Source organism: Dipteris shenzhenensis, chromosome 12, assembly GCF_047967505.1.
Source record: "Dipteris shenzhenensis isolate YYH24624 ecotype China chromosome 12, Dip_SZ_1.0, whole genome shotgun sequence".
In the NCBI taxonomy this organism is placed as follows: Eukaryota; Viridiplantae; Streptophyta; class Polypodiopsida; order Gleicheniales; family Dipteridaceae; genus Dipteris; species Dipteris shenzhenensis.
The window spans coordinates 11,796,806-11,807,661 of record NC_141607.1 but is presented as its reverse complement, the minus strand read 5'-3'; positions in this window follow the sequence as shown (position 1 = coordinate 11,807,661).

The window sequence follows — 10,856 nt, the reverse complement described above, 5'->3', positions numbered from 1 at the left end:
GTGTTTGAATCCTCCCAAAGAACGATGGTGCAACAACTCCACGTCGATTTTCACGATCCTTTATATTGACAAGCTTGTTACATTTTCCTCATTGTCCAAGCCAAACTTGGCAACGGACTTGGCTTGTTACAAGAACTCTTCGTAATGCCCAATTTGCATCATGCACTTCATATTCTTGTACACTCTTGGAATCATCATCCTCAAAACTCTCTGTTGCAAATTTAGTACTAGATTTTGGAGACATGGAGTATCTTTTCTTATTTGCATAACTGTACTCAGGGCGGTGACTATCATCCTCACATATATTTGAAGGCATTGACTTTGGCCTTTTCCTTCACACAGTCTTGTCATCTCCATCATTAAAACATACTTTAGATACAACACCCATTTCCTTTGCAACATTACTTGTTAGATCAACAATTGTTTTGGCACTAATGTCAATCCGAGATTTTGAAGATCTTTTTTTTAAGGTCTCTAGACTCGGCCCACTTCCGATGAATTGGCCCTTCAAAAAAGATGTGTATCTAGAGCTTTGTAAAATTGCATTTGAGAGGTCACTACTAGAGGCATTGTAGAGACCAACATATTTGACATGGTTCAATCTAGCCCTCCAACTACCATGAATAGACTCTGCTAGATTTGTTCAAGGTATTAAGTACTTCTCGTTATCTAACATACTCTGCAAACCAAGCATTGCAGAGATATTGTAATGGCAACATTACTTGTTAGATCAACAATTGTTTTGGCACTAATGTCAATCCGAGATTTTGAAGATCTTTTTTTTAAGGTCTCTGGACTCGGCCCACTTCCGATGAATTGGCCCTTCAAAAAAGATGTGTATCTAGAGCTTTGTAAAATTGCATTTGAGAGGTCACTACTAGAGGCATTGTAGAGACCAACATATTTGACATGGTTCAATCTAGCCCTCCAACTACCATGAATAGACTCTGCTAGATTTGTTCAAGGTATTAAGTACTTCTCGTTATCTAACATACTCTGCAAACCAAGCATTGCAGAGATATTGTAATGGCAAAATTACATTATAAACATGATTAAAAAAAATTCAAGAGAAATACAAAGCCAACCTCTATAATGTAGTGGCCCCAATGGGAAATCCTAGCATGCCACCATGCAAACCAAGTTTCAAGCCATGGCAAGTCTAAATCACTTGCATGGCCTGCATTCCACCATGCCCTTAGGCTTCTCATTTTGACTTCTGCAGCTTGCTCTATAGAGGCATCCTTCCAACGTCTACATCGGATTTTAAATTCCTCTTGGCTGCCAACTTTTATACATGCCTTTGCATGGGAATGAAGACTTTGCTCCCAATGGAAAAGGCAAGAACGCTCTTTCCCTTCCATTATATTATCAGGGCCACCATTGAAAGTGGCACGTACAGCTCTCCAGTTGGCTTGGGCCTCATCTGCCATGAACCCTTTGAATTCAGCATGGTCAAACGCTTTTGAAACCATTACTTTGTTTAGAGTATCCCAAAATAGAATTTGTGCATCAGTATCTTCCACCTTGAAGTCACAAGTTGCAATTGTTTGCAACTCTAAGCCATGGTAGTCCAATCTTTCATGTGCTTCACAAAATCAAACAACACCCAACAATAACCTAGTTCTCCTCCAGGTCTCATTTATTTACCAAATTAGCCCCTGAACCAGAACCTTGGGTAGACATTTTAAATACATGACAACTGCTAAATGAACTATGTTGCAATTGTCTAGGAAACACTACACTTTGGAAATAATTATATCTATAATGTCTTTTCAAGTATAAAATTCCATCTAGCCCATCTGACACAGGTCGAGAGTCACGTCGACCCTCCTCAATCCATCTTGATAATCTATACATAGACATAAAGTTGGTCAATATTCATTGTCAATAACATAATTTAATAAACCAATGCAATAACAAATATTATGGTAATTACCTTCTTTTATCGAGCAAAGGTTCACATTGTTTTAGCAAATCTTGTAGCTCAACATCCGACATCTTAATCCCATCTTGCAATTTTTAGACAATAAAGTTTCCATAATAATGTCTTGGACAACTATATTTTGTATCCCTTTAGGGCATACAGCACCACCAGCCCTCACCATTTTAGAAACTTTGGTTTTAATGGCATCCTTTGTTCTCCTAGTCAAACCATCTCCAACGGGATGATTATGATGGCCATGGTGTATGACTGCATGAGTAAGATTCACACCATCTCTACCTTTTGGCATGCAAAGTAACATTTCACAGTAACATCTCTCCAAGCAAATTGGTGGATGACCACAATGTATACATGATAAGGAGCCATATGATTCAATTGACACATTTTCTGGGGCCACTCTAATCAATCTCCCATCCCATTGTGTGTCATTCTCTATCCCAATTCTTTTTTTATAACCACAAGTTGCATTTATACAATGGAGGTGACCTCCACATTCCTTTCTACGAACCACACTAGGAAATACTATATTTGTTGTAATAGAATCACTCCAAACATGACCATCAAATTTTGACTCCGTACCTTTTGTGCGATGTTTCATTGAAGTAGCTGGTAACTCAAGGAAAACATCACCATCATAAGTAGAAGGCAACTCATCCACAGTGACGTGCATTTCAACCTTCTCATAGGCCTCACGCAATCTGTTCTTTATAGGTAGTTGCATAATAATCTCAATGACACTATATTGTTTGTCATTCTCAATGTTGCTAGCTGAATCATGTTTCCTTGCCTCATCATTTTTGTTGCAAACAGAGTAGAAATCTTTTTTGTTTTCGTGCACTAGAGTCTTCTGAAGTTCATTGTCATCAAGCTTGAATCTTTCTCCCTTCAAGGTGAAAATATCACCAAACTACGCATCAAGGTGAAACATTTTGTATCCATCGTCATGGACTTCGTATTGCAGTTCCATTGTCAAATCAAACCCATTATCACCAAAGTGTTGATGGACAGATATGGACCCAAGTGTGAATTGAAAATGGCTAGCAAGCACCATCTCTGACAACACTCCTCTACCTACGGAAGTGCGAACAAACATATGCAAAGATCTATCCTCATTCTGAATTGTGACAGATTCCATTAGAACGGAATGGTTGAGTTATGCAACTCAATGAGATGAAGTCCAAAGGGTGAGATCAAGAGCAGAGTGTTCATTTCAAGAACTCATTTGAAACAAGAGTCTGTCGCAAGAAAAGTTGCTCACAAATGCTTTGCACACACTGCCCATTGTTTATACTCATAGCTTTGTAAGATAGGTCTTGTGAAAGTCGGCACAAGCGTGACAATGGTACTGAATCATGATGTAAATTTTAGCCATCATTTGTTAACAACAATACTATAATACCATGGACTCTTAGACCTTTTAATCCCCAACCTTTCTTTGACACGTATGGGAGTTATTGCAAGCCATTCTCGCTAGCAATGACATTTCATAATTGCTACATATTCATACCAAAAATTTGATATAAGTATTTTAAAGTTGATAGATAGATATAAATTATAATTGTGGTGAACAAGAAATGGTTGGTCAGCACATCTCTAACCTTTTAAATATAAAGTATGATGTTAAGAATATGCCAAAAGACTATTTCATCGATGAAAGGGGTCTATTGGACTCTATCTTTCATCAATTATTAATGAAAGATAGAGGCCCATAGACCCCTTTCGTCAAAAGACTATTTCATCAATGAAAGGGGTCTATTGGACTCTATCTTTCATCAATTATTAATGAAAGGTAGAGGCCAATAGACCCCTTTCGTCGACAAAAGGGGTCTATGGGCCTCTATCTTTCATGAACCATTAATTAAATATAGAGGCTAATAGACCCCTTTTGTTGATGAAAGGGGTCTATTGGCCTCTATATTTAATTATTTTCTCCAAAAGGGGTCTATTGGCCTCTATCTTCCATTAACAATAAATAAAAATTATTTTCTCCAAAGGGGGTCTATTGGCCTCTATCATTAATTAAATATTAATCAAAAAGATATTTAATTATATGTTGATAAAAGGGATCTATTGGGCTCTATTTTTTATAATTTTCAAAAAAAATTATGAAAAATTATAAACCTCACACAGTAATGATGTTAAATTAAATGATCACTCATCATTGCTGCATTCTCATTAGCAATCAAATTCATATGATAATCATTATAAGTCATGGTTCCTATTAACATCACAACTCTAGGGGTAGAAAAATATATTCAACAGAAAGGAATGTTTATTTTATCTACAACACTTCCAGATGGTGTTTCACAAGAGGTGATAGATTGAACAATCATGGGATTCTTGTTGGAGGGATGTAAATGTAGAATTTGAGGCACAGATTGTTGATGATGCTGATTGGTCATTTTTGTCTCGAAAGATGTTTTTTGTGTGGGAGGGGAATCACCGTACTATTGCATGGATGTCTCTAATTGAAGAGAAATTCAAGACATCAAAGGCATGGCATATTCGAGTTTTAGCAAGTTTTATTACTCCAGAGAAAGAAACAGAAATGAAGCTAATAGCTGCTCTTCAAAGGTTCAATTTGTAAGTGCGAGTTCTTGCTTATATGTGTTACCTTTTTTCGAGCTTTTAAGGGTTTTGTGAACAATTCTTAATATGTTTGAAGCTATATATTTTTTATTTTTCAACCTTAATGAAATAGTAATTATTAAAACAAATCTCAAGGATTATTTATACAACACGAAGACAATGTGTTCGTGTGATGAGAATGAGTACTTATCACTTTTTTTTTAGGAAGAAAAAAAGACACTTGAAAAGCATAGGGCAAATGAAAGCAGTAAAGGATCAAGTACTTGGTATCCTTTGACATCTCTAATGCTAGAGAGAATGGTTTTTGCAGTAAGTTTCATACCATTTGTCGTGGATATCTTTTGAATTAGAACTAACTAATTCATTGTACTCATTCATTTCTTTGGAATAAATTTTAGCCACTATACAAGCAAGATTATGAGGCAAAGCTAAAGGAACTTCAACCAAATTTGAGTGTTGCTGATATGGATAAAGCACTTAAAAGTATTCGAAAGGATGTGAATCTCAAGTATGGTCGAAAAATGATCAAGGTATGGTTAATTTAATGATTCTTAACATAAAGTTGATTTTTTAAAGTGTTCAAGTGTTTTTTGAGATTGAGAAAGAACTCATAATATTAAAAAAGGATGTAAATATGATGTTTGTTCAGAAAATGATCAAGGTATGGGATATGCATGTATTCTATAATCAGAAAATACAGTTGAGTGTGACGATTGCATGTATTGTTTATATGTAGACTCTATCTATTGTCAAACCAACAAATGGTGAAGATTGGTTTAATATCTTGTGGAGCCTCCCATTTGATGATAAATCATCCATTGTCACATTGGAAAAGTTGTATACCATCTCCATTGCAAAAGTCTCAAAGGAGACACAACTAGCAACCCTCAAAATCTTAGGGTCAGATTCAAATTTGAGAACAATTTATGGGATGCCAAAAGCTGATAGAGAATTCATAAAGTGGATGGTGAAAGAGGCATGGATGGATCAATTGCTTTGTGAATCTGAGAGGTTACTCTCTCAAGTCTTGGTTGCTAGTCAACAAGCTAGCTTTGTGCTTCCTCAAGATCCTACGTTGAGAGAGTATTTTGGGGAAATACAAGCAATGAACAGACTTGAACTTTATGAAGATTTAAAGGATTCAATGACTGTTGCTACAGCTGCAACAGGACAAATGGAGATGATGAGGGCATCTCAACGATTGGTATTTAGGTAAGCAATACATGTTTTTTCCTTTTCAATTAAAAATCCATCCTTAAGTATTTCGCTTTTGTACTAAGACTCTTATTGTATGCAGATTCTTGCAATCCTTAAAAGCTGTTGGTAAGATTGAAAAATTATTGCCCATATGTCGAGTATGGACAAAAATTCAAAACTTAAAATTCTGTATGTACTCTCCAAACATGATAGAAAAAGAAGGGAAGCAAGTGCTCTCTGAGTGGGAGAGAAAGAACTGCCCATGGTGGCTCGATATGAAAAAGGATGTTCCATCGAGGAGGAGGTAGAGCTGTACACACAGCATAAAAAGGGAGAGATGAGTTCATCAAGCTCAAATTCAGTCCACGAGGATGATGCAGTCATTGAGGTTCAAAAAACACTTAAGAAGATGACTAAAAAGGACAAGGATTCAAGTATGGAACTAAAGAAGGGTGGTAGGCCACCAAAAAATCCTGGTACTAATAATGGTAAGTTCTCTTGATCTTTTTTCAAGCTATTATTTGTTTGTATAACATATGTTGTTATCACTTTGTGTCTTTACATATGTGGTGTGGATATAGATGTGCAGGTACTACAGTCTACACCCATTTTGAAAGGATGTAAATGGAAAGATAGGTCTATCCGCTTTTTGTACATTCCATTGACCTCTATCGAAGTGGCACACATGATGCTTCATATTGCAAGGTTTGGTGCTATGATTATGTCGAGTTTGGGAAGCAATTGTCTGTCTCAAACTTCACACAAGTCTATATAGACATGAAGGAATACTTTGTGGGTCTTGGAGGTGAAAAAAAAACAAGAAATGGTAAGAGTGTTGCTTGGGCGGCAGATTTTGTCATTCTTAATCTGCCTACACAGCTAGAAGCTCTTGGAGTAGAGGATTCCACATCTCCATCTTGGAATTTATTAACAGAGGACCATGTACGCTACTCCTTGCTAGTAGCGGCCATAGTTGTTTTAGATTCTGTCTGGATCCTAGTTATGTGTGCTCCTCATGTTCTTCATTTGGTTGAGCGTTATGCTAGGATCAATAGATTGGAGTTTGCATGTCGAATGTACATGCAATGCTTGGATGCATATTGTACAATCAAAGTTGGTGGTATTGATCATAAGGTGAGACAATTGTCTTACAATGACCTGTTGAAAGAATTTATTGTATAATGAAATGGCTTGTACTAAGCATAAGTTTAATTCTTTTCTTGTCTTTAGGTGGATGTTGTGGTTTTATGCCTTCTTCATCAGGCTCGTATGTCTTGTGTTTGTAATCCTGGAAATGCTTCTATTGTTGGTACCAAATTGGGCATTGCTTTTGGAAGTAGTTTGTTTCATCATTATTTACCAACAAGTGAGCAGACTATAAAACATGAAGAGAGTATTCCATGGAGAGGTGCATTGGAGAAGGCTCCATGCATGATGTTGTACTTCTTGGAGTTGTGTCCAATTTCTGGACATGTGGTGGACTTAGGTGCTGGGACTGGTTCTATGCAAAAAGCATGCATGCATTCTAGGAGAGCATGCTTATCTATTGAGAATGATCCTGACATTTGCAATTCTATATTGCAACCATTTTTGGATGGATAGAAAGGAAAGGGAAATGTGTTAAGCAACTATGGGACTCTAAATGATTCCGAAGATGTGGAAATGGTTGTTAATCTTCCAGATGACTAGTAAGTATGTTACTCTCATGTTTTATCTTTTTAAACCTATTTGTTGGAGAATATTATTATCAATGAGGCATTGATATTGATTGATCTATTTTAGCTTTTTGCCTTCTTATGCAGGTGCTATGGCTGAGATGATGTGTAATGACATTGCATTCAATGCCCCCATCAAAGAGAGAAGGCATCATCGCAATATCTATGTCGATGACATCAGTAAAGAAGATTGAGTCTAGTGATTTGACATGAGTTTTTCCCTTCAAGCAATTCATTTTGCTTGTGATGCCCTAGTATTGAACATGCATAACTTTTGTGGTGTCTTACACCTATTTCATTTGCTAGAGATGTAGTAATCATATTGAAGAACTATTAGTACATCATGTGAGTACCCGTGAATATTAATCTCAATATCACATATTCAATTTTGAGCATGTTGGTTTCATAAAACTTTTTCTATTTGCTAGAGATGTGACAATCATGTCATATCTTAGTTAAGGTTTGCATGTCAAAACTATGAGTTGTGTACAAATGATCATCATTGAATCTTAAAGTATCTCCTTGATGAAACTAATAAATGTTTCGGCATAGATGCATGCAAATTTGCACCCCAAATTCTTCACCATGTGACTTGCAATCATTTCATCGATAAATCACTATCTATCAGCTAAACAAGCATTGCACCCATGTATAGTAGAACAAAGGAGCTTTCTGTGGGCATGACCCATGTGGCAATGTCCACATGGTCATAAGTTATCTTCAACTTATGCCATATGATCTTTACTGATTTGAGGGTGTGAACTAGTTGGATTTTGTGTGTCTCCATAGTGTAATATGATGTTAGAACATGCCTTCTTATTTGCCAATGTCCATGGCCAAAGTAGAGCCCTTTTGGGCAAGTTGGTGGTACAAGGTCTCATCCCAAGCTCTGAACCTTGGAAGCTCTTGCTCGAGGGATTCTCATTTAAAAAATCCCCTACAAGTGGGCAATGGCAAAAGTCCCATATGTGGATTTTTTCAGAGGCTCCCTTATAGGAAAGGGCTCTTGTTTATGAGCATCCTTCATTTGAGGTCTAACAAACTCATTTGAGTGAGTCCCACATGTCGGGAGGATTTTTGAGAGGCAACCACTCGCTAGGAATCTAGAGGCTTGGGATCAAGAGGGATTCATGCTCAGGTGGTGGAAGCACTAGTTGGGCATAATGGGACTGTGCCTTAGCAAAGTCTCTAGGGACCTAGAGCCACCTTTTTATGAAGGTAGAGTCATGGGCACAAGCACTCTCTCATCCAAACGAGGTAGACACCTAGATGATAGAGCTTGACACAATGATCCTTGAGGCGAGGTGAGAGGGGTTGCAACCTTGGCCCCCATCATTAGAACGAACTATTTTTTAGGACCGAGGTGCCTCTTAGGAGCTAATTCCTATGGCAGTCACTTGGATCCTATAATTGACTCTAAAGAGTGGGGTCTGAGGGAATGCTATACCCCGAGACACGAAGGGACCATGAGGTTGATGCATTTTTGGACATGCTTGAGTGGAAAAAAGTAAAGATAGTGGGCTGCAAGGCAAGGTCAAGATCAATGACCTAGTTCTAGTCTTGGTAGGACAAGAGGGGGCCAGGTGGCATCTTTGACTAAGGGAAGGCTGGCATCTTCAAGAGATTCACTAGGATTCAATGTGAGTGGTTTTTGCCCCTTCTTGTAGGGCACTCGGATAGGGTGGATGAGGTGCCATTCTTCTCATAAATGCCCCACATAGGCTGATACATTCAACTCGAGGCTGCAACCTGGACCTCCTCAAGAGAGCATCATCAGATTGAGTAGCAGGTTCCCATGTATGTTATTGCCCACTTTTGGTCACGCCAATAGTAGGCCACAAATGATCTCTTAATTCTTTTGGATGGTGGTGCATGGAGACTTGCCCATTGGCCCCTAGTTGGAGCAGATGCAGGCAGATGGTAGTTGCCACTATTATGCAGATGTAGTATTGGAAACAATGCTATGTTGTCTTTAGGGATGCCCAATAATGCAAAGGATTTGATTAGCACCACTTAAGATTGTGGCTAGTATGCAAAGGATGCAGTGTGACTTCACTCGGGAGATGGCATGGCTTGTGGAGGGGGTTCACGCCTTCTCCACTGATCTAGTATCTTCACCCTATAGGATTCAAGGCCAATGAGTTTTTAGGATTGGGGTATAAGATGCAACATCTCCTTCTCACCCACACCCTTTTCCTTCACTAGAGGATAGTGTTTGGAGATAGCATCTAGTTTGCCTACTACAGTCTTGTGATTGAGGATAAACTTGCCTTCTAGATTGCTAATTTGTATGGCCATTTTTTCAAGCATTGATAGAACTTATTTTCTCTTGAAAAAGAAAGTGTACCCCAGACTACATGCAAGCGTAAACCCATATTAATGCAAGAGAAACTACTAATGGGATGGTATTCATCCTAATTATTGGTGTAAAAGGTCTCTAGCCATGTATTGGCTTTGATAGGTCTATTTATCAGGCCTAGCATGTGAGTTCCAGGATGATGGCGCATTGGTCTCCTAGACCTCTGAGTTGGTCATGCATCCATGCATGATGAGCCTCAAAGCCATGCTAGGTGAGCCTCTGAGTCTATACCATGCTCACTAGCCTCTAAGCCATGCTCACTTGCCTCTGAGTTAGCATGGGAGCCATGTCTAGTTCTAGACCATAATTTCACCATCTGACGATCGTCATTGTCATGTTCTGTTCTTGGTTCCATTCTAGTAGTCGCTCACATGGGAGGGTGCTAGGAAATGGAGTCAAGTTGAGTCAGTTTTGGTTTGTTCTAGTGAGTCCTACTGTGCGTTTTATAGTGCTAGGCATCTAGGAGTGCCACGTGTCATATTGAGAGTTCTCCCATATACATTTGGTACTTAGTGTGTGTGTGTGCCTATCCTATAAAGGCATTGTACTTTCACTTGTCAAATCAATCAAACCTCAAGCCTCTTTTCATTATGTAAGTACTTTCCTTTGTTTATTCATTTCTTTCTAGCATTTCATTTCCATTCCCTTTCCATTATGTTTGCTATCTAGTATAGTCTTTCATGTCTTACCTTGCCTCCCATGTAGTTCCAACAACTACAAGGAACCTTGCTTCTATGGGAGAATCACCTCTAAAGAACTTGAACTTGTGACAAGCGCATAATATGAATATTTATCAATTTATGTATCAAGCTCTCTACTATCAAAAGTTGATAACTTGAACTTGTATGAGGGGACTATGACCCTATGGCACGTTGTTAGTGAAGGAATTTCTATGGAAGTGCTTGACGTGATATGATGATATGTGATCGGTGTTCACCATCATTCATATCCCTCTTCATGATGCAAGGGTTTATGAATTATGCATGGTGAACCATGATCCATTATTTTATAGAAAGAGAGAGAGAGAGAGAGAGAGAGAGAGAGAGAGAGAGAG